The 22862-nt window shown below is 32.2% G+C and overlaps 1 protein-coding gene across 14 annotated transcripts in view; it reads right to left on the reverse strand.

Moving 5' to 3' along the window:
* The window catches only part of Sap47 (Synapse-associated protein 47kD), a 99670-nt gene that overhangs the window by 52816 nt on the left and 23992 nt on the right, over positions 1-22862 (reverse strand). The gene's annotated exons all lie outside the window — the stretch shown is intronic.

Raw genomic sequence — 22862 nt, forward strand, 5'->3', positions numbered from 1 at the left:
GACGGACGGACGGACGGACGGACAGACAGTCACCGCTTAATCGATTTCTCTTTTCATTCTGATCATTTATGTATACATTTGTCTATATCTATCTCGATTCGTTTTGCCTGTTACAAACAACCGTTATGCGAACAAAGTTATAATACCCTTGTGCACAAGTGCGCTCGGGTATAAAAATCGGATGCAACTACATAATATACATATGCACATATGTATGTACATTAGACTGCATCACCAAAATGTGGCTGTTTTCCCGCCGGAATTATAAAATCTATTATATTCTAAGACTTGCGGCAAAATGTTTCGGAAAAATATTAAGATTTACGTGAGCTGGACCGATTTGAAAAACACCTCTAATAATGGGGTTTTTTGTGAATAAAACTAGTTTCGTAAGGAACTTTTTGGAAAAAAAATCAACTCAGATGACAAAACAGTTTAAGCATAAAAAATCTGCATAGACATATTGAATAAAAATTTTCAGCGGAATCATAAAAATGGGATTTCCGATGCTGTTTTTTATCTTATCGTCGTTTAAAGTACAAAACCGCGTATCGTCATTCTGCAAAACCGCGTAACTGACATTGGCTGCCAAAAATTGGATTACGCGAGCTGGACCTATTTGAAATTGTCCCCAAAACCAAGTTTCTTATAAATAAAATTAGCTTTTAAAACTATTTTTCCTGTTTTTGTTTTTAAGAAATCAAAATAATAAAATTTTTCGAGGTAAATTAAAATCGGCTCAGCTCACGTAAATCTTAATATTTTCCCAAATTTGTCTATCGAAAGTCTTAAAATATAACAAATTTTGGTGGAAGCACTCTAATGTACATACATAGTTAACAATAAAAATTCATATCGTCCTCCGTAAAATGAATCTCATTCAACAAAAACAATTGAAATCTAATACTAATTTACGATTAAGCCTTTATTGACTGGGGAAAAAATGGATAGTTAAACGCCTGCCAGCGGTTAATTATGCAATGTGAACTCAGACTGTAATACCAAATTTGTAAACACGAGTGTACATGAAACGTAAATGTTTTTACAAGCTAATACTAATTAATATCCTTTTTTTTTATACACTTGCTTTTCTCTCAGCTATGTAAAATAAGAAGAAGAATTAATTTTCAATCAGCTAAGTCCTGGGGATGATGCTTTTAGATGCACTCTAGGTACGTAGAAATTTGGTTAAAGAAAATTATAATATTAAAATATCGTCACCTGAAATACCTGAAAAACTGTAACTAACAGTGCCACCTGAAATGAAAAAGGCCGAACTACAAATACAAATTCACTTTTTCATTGCATTTTATGAATTTCATAGAATTACGAGTCCGCCAGTCATTGTATGTAAAAAAAAAAATATGTAATATTAAAAAAATAATCGTTATAAATCAATTTTATCTTTATCCAAGCATTATTTATTATGACGCCTACATATTGAACACTACCGATTTGCCGCAGCTTCGGAGTTGTTAGTATAAATAACGGTTAGATTAACGATTTTATTTACAGAGAAAATATATATATCTATAGATTTAATCCATAGTAAGCATTTGGATTTAATTTCACTTCAAATTAATGTACTTACTTTTCATATAACAACGTTGATACTTATGCTATATTCAGACAGTCAACTAAATTGGGTCAAATAAATTTTAGTAGTTTTGATGTTAAAAAAAATTATAAATCTTTCGTTTTGAGCTCAGCTATTCTGCATTAACTTGAATTGACCTACAATCTGAAAAGTTTATCAATGGCAAAAATTTAGTCATAGTCAAATCCAAAATTGGAATTATAAACTCAAAACTGAGTATACAAATTTAAAACCAAAATCAAAGACTGAAGCCCCAAAATCAAGGACAGAAATGGAAAACAAATATCGGGCCATATATAAAGTCTTCGCGCATTTTTGGGTAAATTTTTGAAAAAAAAAAAAATTCTTTATTGAAAATGTATTTTAATTATTTTAATCAAGTACGGATGTAATACATTTTTATTTTAAATCTCATAATATAATAAGCTGTTTATAATGACTATTGTTAAAATCTTAAAATGAAAGCTTATCAAGATTCATAAATTTTATGAGTCTACGAAAAAATTACTTTCTACTTTTTAGTCCATTTATAGAAACGTAGTATATTAATTTTTTTTTATTTGATTTCCTTCTAATCAAACTGAGCTCTGGTGAAGTGAATTTGCTGGAACTGATGTGTATTCATCTTCTTTACGAGCAATGTAAAAAACATCAGCTGTCAACCCAAAACTTGGTAACTTTAATTCAAAATTAAATTTGCCTAATTTAGCTGGCTCTTTGAACATGGTATAAGGATTGTTTTATAAAGATGCGACCAGAAATGCATTTTTTCGAATTCCAGAGATAACATACAGATATAAATAATTAAATACTTACGATAATATTGCATATTACTTAGTGAGTAAGCAATTCTAGTAAGCTCACCTGCAATTAGAAGAAAAAGTTAATTAGAAAAAGAAAACACTTAAAGCAATCATGTATAATAAATTAAGTGAAAAAGTGACCTTCAAATGAATGATATATGTATAAGAATACTTAACCTAGATATGGACTATTTATAAAATTTGCACCTGTGCTCAAAGAAAACACATAAACAGACGAGGACACGAGTATACACATAGATATATCTGCATATGTATGTATATGTATATCTATCGTGCGGCACGTGTCCGTAAAGAGATGCTAAAATATTTGCAATTACTATTTGCACAGTAAACAAACGCCAACTAGAGGTGTTCATACATACATACATATATGCATTGCATACACACATATTTTTTAATACATGCGGACATCCTGTTAGTTTCAAAGGTGAAGTCGGAGCAGAAAAGAGTTGCAGTAAATTCTACTTTTTGCACAACAAGCAAACTTAATAGACATGAATTGCAAACCTACACTATGAACATATGCAGATACATATTTATGTACACTAGGGTGGTCCAAAAAGATGTTTTAAATGTTAAGCTCTCACCTCCTTGAATTTTTCTCAATGGAAAAAAGAATACCCGTATTTTTTTGTGTAAAAAATTTAGTGGATATTTAGAACGGTTCGAAGCTCATGAAGCAAAAGAAATAACTTTTTCTCAGGAACTCTAGAGCTATTGAAAAGCTACTCAGAACAGCATTAATTTTTATTTTTTTAAAAATTTACCTTTTCGACTTAAAAAAAAAAAAAAATACTTTTCTCCGGCGTAATTTGGCAGAACTTCCTTTTTCCATGTTCAAGAACTCTAGAACTATATAAAATGCTACTCAGAACAGTTTTATTTTTTTTAAATTTGTTTTTTTTTACTATTTTTTATTGAGCTTTGTACCACGATTATTTTATTAGGAAAAATGGAAAAAGCAACAAAGTGTAAGTGGTAGAAGTTATAGCAGCTATTTCAAAAATCACCCCATCTCCTCATCAGGTAAGTCTTAGCTATTTAAAATTGCACTACTAAAATTGAATAGGCTAAAAAGCGGCATAGTTAGAATGTTTCTAAGAAATCTAAGTAACAAGCACAAAATTTTGATGAAACTTTCTCGAATTTTGCAAGTTTTTGTACAAAAGTTTGATTTACATGGTTTCTGTTACATAACAAGTTAGACTTTCATAAAAAATAATAAAAAATAAATAATCGAATGGGGAATAGCCAAAGAATACTAAAATGTCCCTTTCGTATTTATATTTTCGCCTTTGTATCAACAGCTTATATCAACGAATTTTTTTAGAGAATTAGTATTATTTTTTATAATTTCACTAAATTCAAGTTAGAACCATTTGATAAAAAAAAACAAACTAAATAATTATAAAAACCTTAACATTTTTTTTTAAAGAATGATGACTGCAACATAGCGAGAGTAACAATTTGACAGTATAAAACATAACCAAACATCATAGAAAATAAGGATGCTGGCTACATGTTTATACGAAAAATTGTTTTTGGGCCAGACACTCTTGTTAAATTAAGAAAGAAAACAATTAAAATCAGTATTTAATCGGTACGAATATGAAAAATCGCGACACTTATACGTCCGGACTTTTAAAAATATTCAGCGGGTCAATTTTATCAAAACATAACATAGCATAAAAAAGCGCGCTAAACGTATGACTCACTCGGGACGCTTGTATGGTGCATAAATACATACATACATACATATGTACAGTGACGGGCCAAACTGTAACATGGTGTAACACTTTTTACTTCAGCCATCGCTATCTTTCCATGTTTTAACGACATTTATACTTTTGTTGTATATTCTTATTGGTACACCTGTACTTCCTCTCTCATAACGAATTTAAGTCAATCCAACAACAATAATAAAATCAGCAGACAAAGATGTAAATTAAGGCAGATGTTACAGTTTTGCCCTCATATATTTTTAATAACTTTTTGAAAATTTTTACGAAAAAAAGAGCTGTTAACACAGTGTTCAGTATCCTTTTGCTTTTTTTAGTTCCTGGATGCGATTTGGCATACCTAATTTGAATCTCTGTAAAACTTCTGGAGGTATATGCTCCCATATATCCTTAGTTTGCTTTCATAGCTCATGTACTCCATTGGACGGACTTGGATACTTAGTAAGCTTTACTTTTAGTTGTTTTCGCAAATTCTCGATTTAGCAAATTTTTTATTTTGTATCTAGTCTTTGCGAACATGTGCAGTGTGTTTTGTGTGATTTTTTAGCAGAAACTCTAATTTTTTCGACTACATCTTGCAAAACNTTGGGTGATTTTTCAGCAGAAACTCTCATTTTTCGACTACATCCTACAAATTTTGTTGAAATATGAACAGATACTGTTCCTTACGCGTAATGCGGACTAACAGACCAAGAACATTTTTGAAATGCAACCCCAAGCTATTACTGATCGACCACTGATATTCACAGTTTACCTTACATAATACGCATGGGCTTAATTTGGGTCTTTGATCCAATACCATTCCCAGCCATCTGTTTGAAAGCGATTAATTTAGTCTTGTCAGACCAAATAACCTTCAATTTCACCTCAAAAATGTGTTTTTTTATTACATTCTGAAAGACCTAACATATCCCAATAGGCAACGGTCCGGTTTTCGTGCGATGCAGCAAAATGCCGCCACACTCACACATGTATTTTGATCAAATTTGCCTTTTTCTTCTTTTATGATCCTTTGCGCTCAATTTGGCAACTCTTCGCCTCGCTGTCTACTGATTTGCATTAAAGTTTAATACCTTAAGCGCTTCTGAAACAGTGGCTGCATCGCGACTTGCTGCTAAGTTCACAAGTTATCGAACCGTAATATTTTTTGACAGCCTTCCTTTGTCCTTGGGAATGCTTTAGGCTATATTTTTTCTCAGTCTTAACATTTTCAAGTAGCAAACTCCACAATTTTTTGCCACTTTTCCTGCGGTCCCGCCTTTCCGCAGTAAATCTATTATTTACATTTATGGTTTTTGATTCTTATATTATTTACTAGTGATCACTTCGTCAATAAATTACAATACAGAAAAAAGTCATCTGACTTCCAACTAAGGAAAAGATAACTGTAAAATGCAAAACTGAGAGTGAGTGCAAAACTGTAACATTTGCCTTAATTTACATTTTTGTCTGCTGGTTGTAATATTATTGTTGTTGGACTAACTTCAAATCGTTAAGGGAGAGGGAGTATAGGTGTACCAATAAGAATATACAACATAAGTATGAAAGTCGTTAGAACTTGGATAGATAGCGGTGGCTGAAATAAAAAGTGTTATAACATGTTACAGTTTTGCTCGTCACTGTACATACAAACATGGTGGTACCCCCAAGGAGATAGAAAATGCCTTTTACATTGCTTCATTCCAAAGCCATGGGTTATTTAACAGTGTATAGCACATAAATAGATGCACACGTGCAATAAAAACAAACATACATACATATGTATGCGTATGAGAAACATTATGGCAGGTGGAGAAAAGAAAAAAAATCTTAAACTATTAAACACGCCTAACAAAACAAAGCGAACATACACAAACAAACAAATTATGTGCGAGTATGCTTGTATGCAATATACTGACATTGCAGCTGGCGGCGAGAAAATCGAAGAACCTTGACCCACACTCCAAGTAAAATTACGAATTACCGAACCCCAAAAGGAATCGAACAGCAGTAGGAAAGGGTCTTTATGTGTTTTTTCACAAGCCCAGTGGGTGGCTTGTAGGCTACATACATACGTCTAATGCGTATGGAGTTGAAAAATGAATAGAAATTGTATGAAACACTACAATAAGAAATACATACAAATAATAGAGCAGATGTCCAGCTTCATGGCATGGCCGGGATTTTTGTGTTTGCCAGGGCGTATGCGTGCTGCAGGAGGCAAGTTAATGTGATAAAGGCACACAACAAGCACTTGCCCTTATTGACGAGCAGCATTCATTTGCTTTTGTCATTACATTTTGCGATAATTGGTAACAACAAATCATTACCACAGTAGGAAGCAGAGTGTTAAGTGAAATTTAAGCAAATACTCAGCAAGATGTTCTGGAAGAAGAACATGGTACAGGCGGCGTTGTTTTTACGATATAACAAAAACACAATGGAGATTGTGATTTTACTGCTGAGCGAGGTACAGTGTTTTAATTACTCATTGTGACCTACAAAACACGAAAAATACGCTATGCGCGGAATTGTGGCTACAGGAAGTGGCTAAAATTTTCGGAAGCAAAATTTTCCGATAAAAAAAGATGGCAGTCAGCCGACTGGTAAGATATCACTATCTCTAGCTGGTGGAAGTCGGGCGGCGAAAAGAAAACTCTCGAGGATGAGACGTTGATATTACGAAGTCAGTCGGAGTAATGGATTTCACATTAAAGTGATGGTTTTGACATAAGGTTGACTGATTTCTCGGACTCTTTCTTTGGTTGACAATCTTTTCCATAAATTATCCCTACTCCAAGATGAACGACGAATGCAAGGCTAAGGAGGTGCCTGTTTCCTAGTTGCGGACTCAGAATACCGGCCGATCTTCAGTTAAAAAAAAGGACTCGCCTTGGGATCAGGATTACCGTGGCGTACCGCGTATATTTCGAATGAGCCAGAGGATACTCAAAATCATCACGTTCGGACCGACATTGCACCCAAGAAGACTAACAGGGCAATTCTAGCTAAGAAGCAACAACTTTTTCGTAAGACAAATGAAAGACAGAAGGCAAGTCGAAAAACTTTTGTTATTCCAGCAGAAAAGCCTTGGAAAAAAGCTCTCCAATTCACCACTCTTGGTGAAAAAATATTTTGAGAGAAAGCACTTGTATATAAATCTATTTTTTTTTAAATATTTCGATTTCCTTTTAAAAATAAAAATATTTTCTTTTAATTTTTATGTACTATTTTCTTCTTTTATTTGATTTAATTGTATCCTGTTTCTGATTAAACTTCTAGATTTTATTGTTTAAAAAGAAAAGCAGATATTATTTGATTTCATTTCATTTTAAGAAACCTATTTTATGTATTTTGTTTCTTTTGTAATTAATTTTCTTCTTCCTAATTTAATGTTTAGATGTTATTATTTTCAAAAGAAGAATATTATTTTTAATTTAATTTTAAGGAACTTATTTTATTTCGTTTTTGTTTTTTTTGTTAAATAAAATCTTTTTCTTTTAGTTTAATTATTTGAATTTATTGATTAAAAAGAAAAGAACACTTTTAATTTCTATTTATTTTGGAATTTTTTCTTTTCAAATTTATTTTATGTTTATTGGTTCTTAATAAATTTTTTTCTTTCTAATTTAATTTTAAGATGCTATACTTTTAAAAAGAATATTATTTTTAATTTGTAGAACCTTATTTTAAAATTAAAATTTTTTACTTCCTTTTAGTTAATTTTTTAATTTTATTCTTTAAGAATGGAAAATATATTTTTAATTAAAATTAATTAAATATTTGCAAATGTATGCAATTTTTTATGATTTCTATTTAACACACATCCCTTGTACGTGTGGGGACGTTTGTGAACAAAAGCCATCAAGAAAGTGAGAATACAAAATAAAAGCGGCATTTAGAGGCAATGGCCAGACTAAACTGTCTGCTTAAGTAACGTCATATTTAGAAGCTCAATTTGAGCTTTGAACAAATAAATGCTAGGTCATTCAACGACGAGAAGTAAGTGAATAAAAATACGCTGAGTAAGAAACAGCTTCTTGCCACCATTTTGTTACTTAGTTGAATAAGAAAAAATAAAGTCAAAAATATAGAAAAAATGTGAGGATTAAGCTAGCTTTTCGGCACAAATGCCCTCAATGCTTACTTTGCCGCTTTGGGTAAATATGTACATAGGGATTGCATTGCTTCACTTAAGCGAGGATAATGATGACAATATTTTCTTAAATCTGAGCGTATACATATATGTATATTTATAAGTGAGTGGTTAGATGTTGGAATCGGGGTGCCAAAGGGAATGGAGCTTGCAAACGGCCAAGTGGAAATAAAACTGATGATAGCAAAAGGTTACGAAATAATTAACACCTCTGCATTTGAATGCATGTACCTACAAACGTAGTAAGAAAATTAGTTATCTATTGAATGTCTGCGCAGCATAGCGCCAATAATTATTATTCATATCTTGCACGCCTTCGAATCAGGATATTTCAATAATAATTTTCCATATTGCTGAAGTCATGGCAAAGTATGGCATGAAAGCTATGATTATATTACCTACATATTTTTTGCTGCCCTTTTGTGTGTTACAAAGTAACTTCTCTCCTATCTTTCCAGTTGTGGTCACGAGTCTCGCAATTATATTAGACCGTACACGAAAAAAAACTTCGCTGTATACCTTCGAATCTGAAGTATTTTTACAAGGCAATTACGAAAAAAAAATATTGGCCGAGCGTAAGCGTTGTCTTTCTAATTTTTTTTGCCATATTATCAGTATTTACAGTCGGATCTTAAAGTATGATACTTCGATGTTCTTGTTTCGAGGAGAAAATTTTTCATGTAGTACAACTAGCTCATTTCTTATCACCCTAACGTACCACCCTAACGTCAATAAATTAAAGTTTGCCAACAGTTGTTCAACTTTTGCTAAGTCAGCATTTCGATTATTCCAGTAGAGCTGTTTAAAAAAAAAAAATTATTTTATTTTCGCATGTAGGTGTCACCCAAAAATATAAAAAGCGACCCAAAAAAAAATGTTTTTTCTAAGTTGCTAATTCAAAAATACTTTAGATGTACGGCGAACTTTTTTTTGTTTGCTGGTCAGGTGGTACGGTCTAATGTACATTCTTAGGTCTGTATGTTTCTTTATTTGTATGCGCACAGTCACTTTATTCATTAGCAGCATATGGCGTTTAATGTTGCGTGTGGCAACAGTGGCGACACCAGCCGATTTTCTCTTCAAAACAAATAAACAGCAGCCTCTGTGGTCACCTTCGATGTATACACGCATACTTATGTAGTATATGCGTGCCAACACATTGTGGGTTGCTCATTTCGCACTACTGGATAATCGGTACTTATTTGCACTTCATAACAGTATGCTTTAATAAATATTTAGAATAAGATTGAAATCCTTTTGCCAGCTGTGCTAGTTTGATTTTGCTTTTCACAATAAATACTAGGTCTGATATTTTATGTCTTTAACAATTGTTACTTAGTAATACTTATGTACGTATCAGCTGTTACAGGGTTGGTAATTAGCTTTAACTATTTTATATTTTTTTCTGATTATGCTGACAAAGGAACTTACAAATGTTTTACATATGTATGTACTATGTACATATATACTATGTAACGATAAGTCCTTACTTTATTTTAAATTAAATTCCGCACACAAAAACGAGCTTTTTTGCCCTATTTTGTTATGGAACTATGAGAAATTTGTCCATATTCTCAAGGCTGTAGTTTGAGGGTTGCCACTTAATTAAATTATACACAAGTTATATGAAATAATAAAATATGTGTGTCGAACGAAAGAGTTTTAAGAAATCTTTAGCTTCAAATTTAGCAGTTTTTTTTTACATGTTTAAAGAGGATTGCAATCTATTTAAAAATTTAATTCAATTAAAATTATTTAATAAGTTAAATGAATTATTACAATATGGGCATCATTTATTTCTATACTACATGAAGGAGGGTTGCCACCGGTTTAAAAGGTCACACTTAAATTGAATTAAGAGAATTAGGTAATTGGAGCATGTACCACATTATAGGTATCATACGAAAGATATTTAAGAAGATTATAGCTGAAAATATTTTGAAGAGGGTTGCCACCTGTTTGAAAAGTCGAACTAAATTAAATTATAAACAAGTTAAATGAATTATTACAAAATGCGTATCATTAATTTCCAAACTAAATGCAGGAAGGTTGCCACAGGTTTAAAAAGTCACATTCTAATTAAATTAGGTAAATGATATGAATCACAAGAAGGTTAAATTTTGAAAATATATGAGAAGCCGAGTTTCGAATGTATTGTAATCTGTTTTTTTTTTGTATTCTATTAAAGAATCCTTTATCTTAGATCAAACTTTTTTTTAGTAAAAAAAAAATATTTTGACATCACGCTACTAAGGTCAGCATTTGCGAGTTTAATGGTACTTTCGAACAATTAATATTTATGTTATTAATTAGCAAAGTACTTTTGTGTTGTTACATCCTCCCCAAACTTCTATGGTATTCTTTATTTTCTATGAATGAACTTTCTACCGTAATTAATCTTCCAAAAAAAGCGGACATCTGCTTACATTACAAATAATAAACACTACAGTATTAACTAATAACTTTAGACGTTGTGCGAGAGAGTAACAAAATAAAAATACTTTGAAGGCGCTGAGAAGCACGCGGTGTATTTGCTAGATGTATTTCTAAATCACTGATTTCTCAAACACTTTCATTTGATACCAATATTGTAATATTCAACTTGTCATATCAATTTAACAGGATTAAATTTTTCAAAAAGGTGGTACCCCGCTTCAAAAATATTTTCGACATTAAACTTTCTTAAACTTCTTTGGTTTGCTACCTCTTTTGAAATGTTTATTCTATCAATTTAATTAAATACAATTTTTCAAACAGGTGGCAACTCCTCTCAAAAATATTTTCGGCAGTAAACTTTCCTAAGTCTTTTTGGTTGATACCCATATTGCAATATTTAACTTATTTTTTTCAATTAAATGAAATAAAATTTACAAACAGGTGGCAACCTTACACAAAAATATTTTCGGCTCATTCATTTGACAGCCATCTTACAATATTTACTTTATCCTATCGACTTACTTAAACTGAAATTTTTAAACAAGTGGCAACTCTATTTTTTTTATATTTTAGGTTTGACCTCTAGCTATACATAGGTGAGAACTGTATGCATTAGTTCTTGAATAATGCTCGTACAAATATACATACAGACAAAACTTCTAAAAATTGTTTATTTGGCTGCTGTTGTGCTAATAAACACCCCCATATATTTTTTCTTTAATATCTAAGTATAATGTACAGACATCGGCCTGTTAAAATTTCATTAGATGCATAGATTATCCCGAAAGTTAGCCGGAATTTGAAAAATACAGAAGAAAGTGAGTGGTCTTAAGTTCTATAATTGAATTCTACCAGATTTCCATCTCTATCTCAGCAGCAACAAGCCACTGTATCGCAAGCTCAAAATCATATTTGACAAACATTATTTTTAAACAACACAATTTATATATCGAGCCCTAACCGCGACTTAAGCATTAAAATGAAATAAAATTTGTACATATCGAGCCCTAACCGCTAAAAAAACGTAAGCGACATTTTTTTCGAAATTTTCTTTTTGATACTGAAATGCATCTCTAGATGATCCAGGAGCATTTCTGCATCAAAATAAAAATTTCAAAAAAAAATGGCGCTTAAGTTATTTTGGCGGCTAGGGCTCGATATGTACATAGTTTATTTCATTTTAGTGCTTTTTCACTGTTGACAGTTGCACATTTAAACAAGTAGACAACTTCATTTATTTAGGAACCAGCATTAACACCAATAATAATGTTAGCCTTGATATCCCACGTAGAATCACTCTTGCCAAAAAGTGCTACTTTTCACTGAGTAGACAATAGCGTGAGCCGAAAATCCGCTTTTTTAAAATTTTGATTGGTATTAGCAAAAATATGGTCAAAGATGAAAATTTTTGGTCAATAATTTAGGCTCGCCCAAGTCCATCAAAGTTCTCCAGCTTTGAAAGTATTCAACGCGGGTCGCGATGCTGGTAACAGAGGAAGAGGAAGACCTCCACTGCGTTGGAAAGACCGGGTAGAGAAGGGCTTGGCTTCACTTGGCATTTGCAATTGGCGTCTGTTGGTTACCGTGCCAAACGAGAATAAAAGATAATGCTTTTTCTGGTGAAATTTTTTTCTGGTTATTAAACAAGCTTTTTACTAGCTGTGGTGTGCCGGAAAATATTTTCCAATTTTATAATATTCAATGCAATATTTGAAAAATAAATGATGACAATATCCAATGAATACTGATAAAAGTATCACAGAAGAAAAGAAAACTCAGCCCTAGCTTGAAACTACGGTTAAAGGGCACTGAATATGTTCAACTACATACATACATAAATATGTATGTATATGGAGGCGTATATTTATCTTTACTATGCATCGACTGCAGCAGTAAAAACAAATAACAATTTTTAATGGAAGATTCGTACTCAAATAAATAGATATGTATGAGTGCATGCAGTTATACATACATATGCATATCTGAATTTTATAAGCCACATAGTGGAGCCTGGAATAGTCTAACGGACTGGCGTCAGGCAGATCAACCAAGCATACAAGGATACATTTAATTAAATCCTTTGTTATAAATGTTTGCCTGTTGACTTTCAGATGAGTACATATACATACATACATATGTACACATGCACATACCAGTACTATACTGGTGCAAAAACATGTGTACCATTATACGCACGTACATACATACATACATATGTACATGCAAATATATGACCACTGAGGTGTGAGAGTGAGTACATGTCACTTAATTTTGTATCAGTTTTCATCAGATTAATGCGAATTGGTCATGGTCATAGGATAACGAGCACTTGTGCGCTAGGATACAGGATATTTACATATGTGGTGAGTGCAAATCGAGTGTAAAAGAAATTTAAACTTTATACTAAGGAAGAAAAGTTGTCAAATTTCTTAGAAGCTTATAAAATTAAGTGAGTAAATTGCATTTCAGCTGATTAGATAACCGAGAACAAGTCTTCAAGAGCTAAATATTTAAGAATTTAGAGAAAATTTAATTAAAAACTTGCCATCAGCCAGCACTACATACACTACGTCGATGCCAAAAAAAATGTGTGTCTGTAGGTATATGTACATACATACATGCATATGTATGTTTCCTTATTAAATTGTTTAACAACAAAAACAATTCAATTAATTTTCCAGTCAACTATGTAAGAGCGTACATTTGTGTGAATGTGTATGTATGTACATATGTAAGTGAAATGTTTATCGAATGTGTCATGTCGTTGGTTTATCGCTGCAACTGGGAGCAATTATGCGACACAACAGAAACATAAAACCACACTCAACACTATGTAGTTAGTATCTACTTGTTATGCCCAACAACAAATTCTAAATTTTGTGTTATTTATTGTAACACGATTAATTATTGGTTGGTAAAACGTGGGCGAGAGGAGAGGAGAGGAGTGGAAGAAATTGTTAAAATGTTATAGCAAAGCGTTTCGAGTTCTTCGGAAAATTATGTTTTATAAACTATGGGAAGCCGCAACCACATGTTTCTCGACACAAATGAGCACTTGCATGTTCTAGAATTTCACATTGAGCAGAGAGTTGGAAATGTTTGAATAAATTGTAAAGAAAATTTTGTCTGAACATTTATAAGTCAGTGTTTAATATTAATATTAAAGAGCCTATACAATCAGATTTTATTAAATTTAAGTAAAGTAAGGTAAAATTAAGAAAATTTAAGCAAAGTAAAGTAAAGTAAAGTTCACGTATTATGGGAAGTAAAGAAAAATAAAATAAAGCAAAGTAAAGCAAAGAAAAGTAAAGTAAGGTAAAGTAGAGAAGAGTAAAGTAGTAAAGTAAAGTAAAGTAAAATAAAGTAAAGTAAAGTAGAGAAAAGTAAATTAAAGTAAAGTAAAACAAAGTCAAGTAAAGTTAAGTGGGAGATTAAGTCGTGGCGGTGGAGGAGGAGGACCTTCCATTACGCCTATAAGTCGGATAAGATTGATGAAATCCACTAACCAGCGCCCGACTGGAGGGTTATTGGGCTCAAGAAGACATACTTAGGACTTTATTCCGATCGGAAGAGGTTCACTCGGTTTTTTGAAAGTTTTTAAAATTTACTTATAATCCGCTTTCTTATAATTGCTCCGTTTTTTCTCTCACTTTCTCTAAGAGCCGTTTTTTGGCAGTTAACTAACGATTTTCGGTAAAAAAAGAAGTCAAGGATAAAATTATTCTTGGAAAAGTGTAGAAATTCGGCGTAGTATATTCCAACTAAAGTGGTTTTAGTACTGTAAAAAGTGATCGGTTATGAGACCCCTATTAAAAATAAATGTGGAAAGGAACCTAAACTAGAATTACTTACAATTTCATAGACCTCAGTTAAAGTTTCAAACAAGGTATCTCGAAGCTTTTCTCAGTTAGGGCCAGTATGCAGCTCTCAAGAAAGGCAAAAACTACATATACATATGTAAAATGACGTACAAGAAAAGGCTAAGAAATTTTCTTGTGTAAAATTTTCTTGAGGCAGTTAGCAAGATATTTGCTACGCTTTCTACTATGGTTTTCTAAAGTTTTTGGTGAAAAAAGTACACAAGGCAACCCATGCTTGCAACAGAAATATATGCCCGTTCCATTACTTCTTGACGAAAGAGTGAGGCAACAGGCTGGTGAAGTATCAGATGTCAAAATTCCTTGGACACACAAACACGAAAAATAATGGCAATTTTTTTCTAGACCGTTTTCTTGAGAGCTGCATACTGGCCTTTAAAGGAAAACCCCTCTGTGAAATTTTCTTATGATATTTTCATACAACATTTTCAAAATCTTGATTCGCACGAAGGCAAAAAATTCAAATTTACTACGGAAATTTTATTTTTACTACGACTTTTTAAGCGTTTTATTCCTAATCGAGTTTCAGTGACACGAACACTGCAGCTAAATGCAGAGTCCCTCGGCATTCTTATCGAGCGGAGCCGGCAGAATAATTACCCGTCGAACTAACCGCAAACCTTCCACTCCACGTTAATCAAAAAGCTCTGACCTATATATATCTACTTACGGGGCTCACGCTGATGCAGTGTAAACAACTACAACGCTGCTAAAAGAAGTTTTGGGTGAGACTCACGACACTATGTTTATTCGGGGTAGCTAATACACTAAGACAATACAAGAGGTGAGTTATTTCTCAGTTTTATTTTAAGCGACGATTTACTAATCTGTAATAGCGGAGAGGTCGCCTTTTTTACCACCACAAAGGCGGAAGTTCTATATAGAGAGAGTATTTATGCAACGTCAAATTCTCCCTTCTTGTGGAGATCAGAGTTCTCTGTGTTGACACATTAATAGAGTTCTAAAAACTAAGTCATTCTCTGATTGGGAGCATTACAAAGCTGAACTTGGATTCCATACATAAATTTAAAATCAAGACGATCGGGTGGAGTCATCTCAACACTTTCTGAAGCGCTCTAGCTTTTGTGAGGCTATGATCTAAATACCTTAGATCACGCTTTTTAGCCGGTTTGCGAAATTTCGTTCTCTGCAATGAAAATTTTCACTTGAGGTGAAATATTATGTATTTATCTACACAGTATAATGCTAGACAAGCACATCGTAGTATGGTCTCAATATTACGATCTATACAGAAACAATTGTTTTGGGAGTACCACCGAGTAAGATTTGTAATAGAGTTGCTGGAAACATATTATGCATTTGAAAATAAAAATTTTATGCAGCAATACATACTTAGCACAAATTGTAATTATAAACTCTATTAAATTTTTTAACATTATATTTTGTAATTTATATGAAATGCTCAACAACTTTAACTACATACTTAACTTTTGCTAACTCACAGACATTGCTATTCCAACTCTTTGTTGTTGTGTAAACCAACAACAACTAAAGTACTATTTAAAACAAGTAGAGCATGAAAATTTAAAAGCACAACTGAGAAAAGTTGGAACTGAAAAAGTTGTCAGAATGGTTAGACAGGAAGCGGAAATAGCATGCAACCAGCGAATGATGAGTTTACCAGCAAGACGGGTGAGCTGACGAACAAATGGCAACATGGCACAGAGTGCGGCTGCTAAACTTTAATAATGGTGGGGACGTTTGTATGTATGTATGTACGTACGATTAAATGCGTTTAATAAGAGTTACACATATTTTGACACATAAACATTTAATTATTTTATAGATTAATATTTATGTGATTATATCACGACTTTGAAGGTCTGAGGGCGAAGCATTTTAAAATATATTTCAGGAGAACCGAAAATAAATTACAAAAAGTCAACTACGTCAAACTGAAAGACAGTTATGCATGTTTTGTTCAATTGTTTACGGTGGATGGAATTTGAAAAGTTAGTTGTAACAAAATGGACTGTATCGCGGAAAAATTAAATTTTGGTGCAAAAAATCATCCACTTTTATTTGATTTAATTGAAAAACCTTTAAAAAAATTTTTTAAATCTAGGAGAGAAAGATAAATCATGCGATGAAATTGATATTGAGCTCAACGAAAGTGCTATGTAAGAGCATACATATGTAGGTACATATGAGGTCACGGGATCAGAAGTGGCCTAATACATTTTTTTTTTTGTGTGCTTTCCTACTTAAAATAGTTTCAAATGAGATAAATTTTAAAATTTATAAAAAATAACACATTTTTGAATATATTTTTTATTCCATTCCATTCCATTAAAAGTTATAATTTTTTGAAATTTTTATTTAAAAAAAATCGTTTTTCTGGAATACGGTAGAGAAACACTGTTTAATTTATATCCAAAATTTTTATTCTTGTAGTTTTCTGTCATGATATAAAAATTTGAAGGTAAAACCGCTGAGAGGCAGTGTGAACATTTTTGAAGTTTGCTAACATAAATAACAAAATTTTTTTCAAATTTTCAATATCGCAAATACATTCTCACTTTCAATCTCAAATAAAAGAAAATTTTAATTTTTTGACTTACATATTAGTGTTTTGTTTTACTTGTTACTCTCAAAATTTCAATTTTATAAAGTAGACAAACTTCTTCAGAAAATAAATGATGGCCTACGAATTGAGCTAGCGGTTTTACCTTTAAATATTTGTATCATGGTTTTCTATTATATACTAGGAAATAAATAGCGTCAAAAAACATTTTATTTCAAAGAATATATTTTTTACATTTGTTTCCGTGAAGAGCCTATGCCTAATTTACTTTATTGGGAAATTTCTGTTTTATTATTTTTAGTTGATAAATTACCTTTACAAATATACAAAATACGTTTACATTGCAGACCGCGAATCATCCGATTTTTGCTCACTTAGGCGGCGGCCTGTGCGGCGGGAGTCCAACGAAAGTGCGTTCCAATACTTCTTACCAAACTAATATATGTATATAATTGATTTTCTCGTCGGGAAAGTAAACGAAAGAGTTATGCTGGTAAACGCACGACATGGCTAGTAAGTAGCACTGCACGAACGGAATTTCATACAAAGCTAAATTGTTAAAAAGTACAAACATGAACAGCAAAAGATCGCACGCAGTGAAATCATTAGTGATTATGTAAATTAAATACTAAATAAAGAAAGCGGATATGTCAGCCTGTAACGGAAAGTCCGGTGCAACAGAGAAGAGAAAAAATGATATTTACCTAAAAGCACATGCAATCCAAAATGTCATAAATAAGTGAGTATGTATGTATGTATGTACGTTTATAAAAGTATTTTCTTTTCTTACGCCGCTTTTAAGGACATTCGCTAGCTTCAAGGAGGAAGGTCAAAGGTAAGTAGAGCAAAAATGAAAAATCGTGCTTGCATGCGTCATATTCACTCACCCACAGGAGCAGGGGCACAACTACACACATACATACGTGTATACATATGTATGTACTATGTAAATACATACTATAAAAGCATGCTTTCGCCTATTTGCTTTGTTGCGCTTTCGCAAATGTGCACTCTACTTGAAGAAAGCAGCGACAAAAAGTTAGTTCGATAGTGGTATGCAAATAACTACTTGTGCTCTGCATTATTTATCTGTAACCCTCACATGCGGCTGCACGAAGCAAAGCAGGCAAAAGTGAGCACATTTGAAAATATGCATGCATAGGAGAATTGAGAATTTAAATTGAAAAATTAATTATAATTTTTTGCTTTGTATCAAACGTTTAATTCAACACAGTTTTTTTTTAATTTTTAATGAAAAAATTAAAAAAATTAAAATTTAACAAAAATTTTTTTTTTTAAATAACAGGTTCTGTGCCAAATTTTTGCATTTGTGCTAAAGCCTGTTCTGTTACAAAAAAAAAATCAAGTTACTAATGAAGAAAATCGATGGACATGTAAAGAAATAATGAGTGGTCAAATGAAAATACGCAAAGATTTTTCGTATGAAATATGAGCCGGAAAGAAAGTTACTCATACGCCACGTACACCTGAGTAACACGCTTTTCTGCTCATATTTCATACAAAAAAACTTTGCGTGGCACCCACTTTGGGAAAGCCTGCTCTATGTTATCAAGCTAACAAACAACAAACTTGTATGCTTTTAGTTTAAAATGCGACAATAAACGTTCATTGACCATGTTTTTGACAGGTCGGCGAAACACTTCTGCCCTTTTCGTAATCCATTACTAAAATAACTTTTGGGCTTTGACGTCAGAAGTTGGTACTTTTGCAATTATATTTACCTGTTTTATGAGTTTCTAACAACTAATTATGATTACGAAATAAGTTTCTCAGTTAATTACACATACAAAAATTCAAGGCAAAGAAGGAGTGGGTTAGATATGCTGTTAGATATGAGTACAATGAATGTTTACAAATATTTAATGTAAATAAGTATCTACATATGTACAAATGTATGTATGTAAGTAGGAACGCACCGCAAGCGAGCGATTGTTAATTACGCGTTCTTAAATTTATGAGCTCACATACATAAATACATACATACTAGGGATGTTAATTGTTTCGATTTTTACGATCCCGGGATTATAGGGATTTAGATATTCATTACTTGTCAACAACTAAAATCGAAAAATACTTGCTTTTATCTCTCCTACCATAAACCTACTTTTTTATTTGAAATGGCGCGCCTTGGCGTTTTATTTTTTCTCTCTGAGGCCGGATTTTTTTTAAAGGACTTTGCAATTTCAAAGATATGGTTAATTCCAAAAATTATTTAAAAAACCCAATGCAATGTAGAATAAAAATATGGGTACCAAATGAGAGAGCAAATTTCTTTAGAAATTAAAAAAAAAAAAAATTTCAATTGGGCTCACAAGGACGAATAGGTGATTTTTTAAGTTGATAAAGTTAGAAGGACGAAATTCGAGAACGTTATCGAGTTTATATAGGTCCATAATATATAATTTTTTCAAAAAACAAATATTGCAAAATTTCAAGGATAAATTTTAAAAGGACATTTGCAATACTTACCAGTCCTTACGCATCAAAAAATTGAATCTGATTAAATTCTACAGAATTTTCTTTCTAATTTGATACACATACTTCATCTCTAAGCACATTCCACTGAATTGTTTAAATCATTTTTAATAACTGACGTTAGAGTGAAAAACTGAAAACGCAATTTTCTATATTTGGCCCTTTGTTTCGCGAATATACTGATTTTTTGTGTGTAAAATTTACTATCGCACGGCGGTGTTATACGTATAATGAGCTAGTCATTTATAAAAAAGTATTCGTTATTAAAAAAAAAAAAAAATATATATATATATATATATATATATATATATATATATATATAGCCAATAATGTTCAAGAAAAGGAGTTTATATTATTGCCATCAGTGCAAATCACAAATCTCGAAAATCCCGGGACTATTTGCCGGTCCGGACGTTCGGGACCTAAAAAGGGCCGGGATACTGGGATTAAAATTCCTAATACATACATACATTCCCATGTGCACACGAAAAAATACACGCAAGCCTTTAAAATTCACATTCGAATGAGCCCCCAAAAGTCACATACGAAGGACCGTTATAACTGCTGTTAGTTACAATCGCCTTCAAAAATTGTATTTGTTTTCCCGTACGGAAGAGGATTCTTAATTAGCAGCATAATCTATTTTTAGCATTTGTTTGTTTGTAAATAAAATTAGCACAAGGGTAAATGGAAAAGTTCAAAGGTGCGAGTAGGTGGCACTGGGAATATGTAAATAAGATGAAACTATATTCATAATTATTCTTGGAGAATATTTAGCAAATTGCGTTGATTTATGAATGAAAAATTGCTAGTATTTGAATTCGAATCACTAAGTTTGCATTTACATAGTTTTTCTAGGATATCTGGCGGTTAGATATATATAGTGCTCATCATAACTTTACGACACTCATATATTGAAAAGATTTGATTTAGAGATATTTTAATATTTTTTATTTTAATTATTTGTTTATGAAAATATAGTATATGCTTTATGCAAGCGACGTAAAAGGGTAAACTTATTTTTAATTGCTAAAGTGAAATGAGAGCATGGCTGATGCAACAAATAAACATCCAAGCCAACACTTGTACATTTCTGAGCCTCCATGGCCGCAAAATCGTCCTCAAAAGCGCAAAGCATAAATACAGCCGCAATGGCAGTCGAAAAATCATACCAAATAACAGGTCAACATTCATTGCAGACATAATGGTAGTGGTTGGAAGTAGAGCAAGCAATTAGCGCTCGTCTATGCCAAAACGAAAATAACAACGGCCACACCACCACCTAGACCACAACCAGCGGTAGTACGTTACTTGCACTTTTGACATTGAATGATTAATTGATCGCGTTCGCACAGCAAGCATTCACCTACAGCACGAAGGCAGGAATAGCTTCACTGGCGCCTTTTTGGGTTTTGCGCCCTATTAGCCTGGTCAACGAAAATCGACCAACAAAACACCAAAAGTCAAATAAACAATTAACAAAGTGTGGAAATTTAATTGTGTGAATGTGAAGTGGTTGAGGGAAAACAAACAATTCAAATAGTAGTAAAAGGCATACAATTCACTTGCTACAGGAGTAGAATTTTTAGGCATGCCATTGGAATACATACAGATTTGCAGTTGCATACTTTTTGTGAATAAATACAGTTGTAAAGTAGAAATATGTGTTGCTACAGGAATAGGAGCACAACGGGATGTCGCACAGGGCGGGGACATAAATATTTAAAATCTGTAAGATTTTATGAGGCTTTGTTCTCCGCATCTTACTAAGAGCCAAGCTTAATTTCACTTAATTCAGTTGCCCATCTCTATTTGCCTTCATTTGTGCTTAGATTTACATACGAGTATATTTATTGCTTGAGGTGTGCTCACACGCAGAAACATTTGTACAGACCCTGTTGGAAAATCCAACACTTTTAAAGGAAATTAATAAATAAATTTTTAGTAGATACAAGTGGTTGGAATCCTTTTGTTTTTCTTTTAAACAACTGATTTTATTACTATGGCGATGACCCAGGAGCATGTCAATTGTGCGACTCTGTATTTGATTTAAAATACTTTCAAATGCATTTAACTTAAATAACTTCAACCTTTGACTTTGATCAGCTGTAACGTTACGAATAAGTTTTATACTACATATGAGCAAATCTTACGATTTAGTGTCACTTTCTTCTCTCCCCAGAACAAAAAACGTAAAAGTATTCTTCTTGCATTTATTTCAATCAATGGACAACAACAACAACAACAACTTTAGTCTCAAAACGTTTATTTAGGCGAAAAAGTACCGAGATTACTCTTTTTTTTTATTGTCACTCAAAAATATCAGAACTGTTTTTCTTTCATAACTTTGGGAAGTATTTATATAAGATGTTCATATTAGAGGCCATGTACGTTGGCATCAAACACAACATATTTGTGAAGTTTCAAGAGTGTGCCACCAAATAAAAATAAAAGTGGCAGCACCTATTTTATAATTTTTGAAATTTAACGATTTTTTGATTTCAAAAGTTTAAGATACTTCAAAATCTCAAAATTAAAAGGTGAAAAATCTCTTCTTACCAAAACGAAACAAGTGAAAGTAATAAAATTAGTGTGCCGATAAATTAAAAAAAAAAATACATCAATTATAAGATGACGATTTGTGAAAAAAGTCTAATTTTTATTGGCTCACTCGAAATTCATTATAAAATTGTTATATACATGAATAAATTAATATTAACTCGTTAAGAATACTGTCGAAAAATATTTTAGGCCACTATTTAATTACTTTTTAACCGACCTCACAAAAAGGAGGAGGTTACCAGTTCGTCGGAATATTTTTTTTTTTTTATGTATGTTACCGCATAACTTTGGACCACGCTAACCGAGTTCGATAATTCTTTTTTCATCAGAAAGATGGTACCTTAGGGGTGTTCCAATACTAATTTTGTTTAGGTCCGATAATTTGTGAAGAAATTAATGATAATCTTGAATTTTTATATGAGAATTGAAGTCGGTTTTGTTTTTTGCTTAAAAATTACTTGTATATAATGACTTGAGTTAAGGCGTGCGAGTAAACGGGGCGTATACGTTACATACACAGCTACCGGTATATGAGCACGAGTTATTTTTTATACCCGAGCGCACTTGTGCACAAGGGTATATTAATTTTGTTCACATAACGGTTGTTTGTAACAGCCAAAACGAATCGAGATAGATATAGACAAATGTAT

This window comes from Rhagoletis zephyria, unplaced genomic scaffold (assembly GCF_001687245.7).
Source record: "Rhagoletis zephyria isolate East Lansing unplaced genomic scaffold, Rhagoletis_zephyria_1.1 Rzeph_scaffold_00398, whole genome shotgun sequence".
NCBI classification, from domain to species: Eukaryota; Metazoa; Arthropoda; class Insecta; order Diptera; family Tephritidae; genus Rhagoletis; species Rhagoletis zephyria.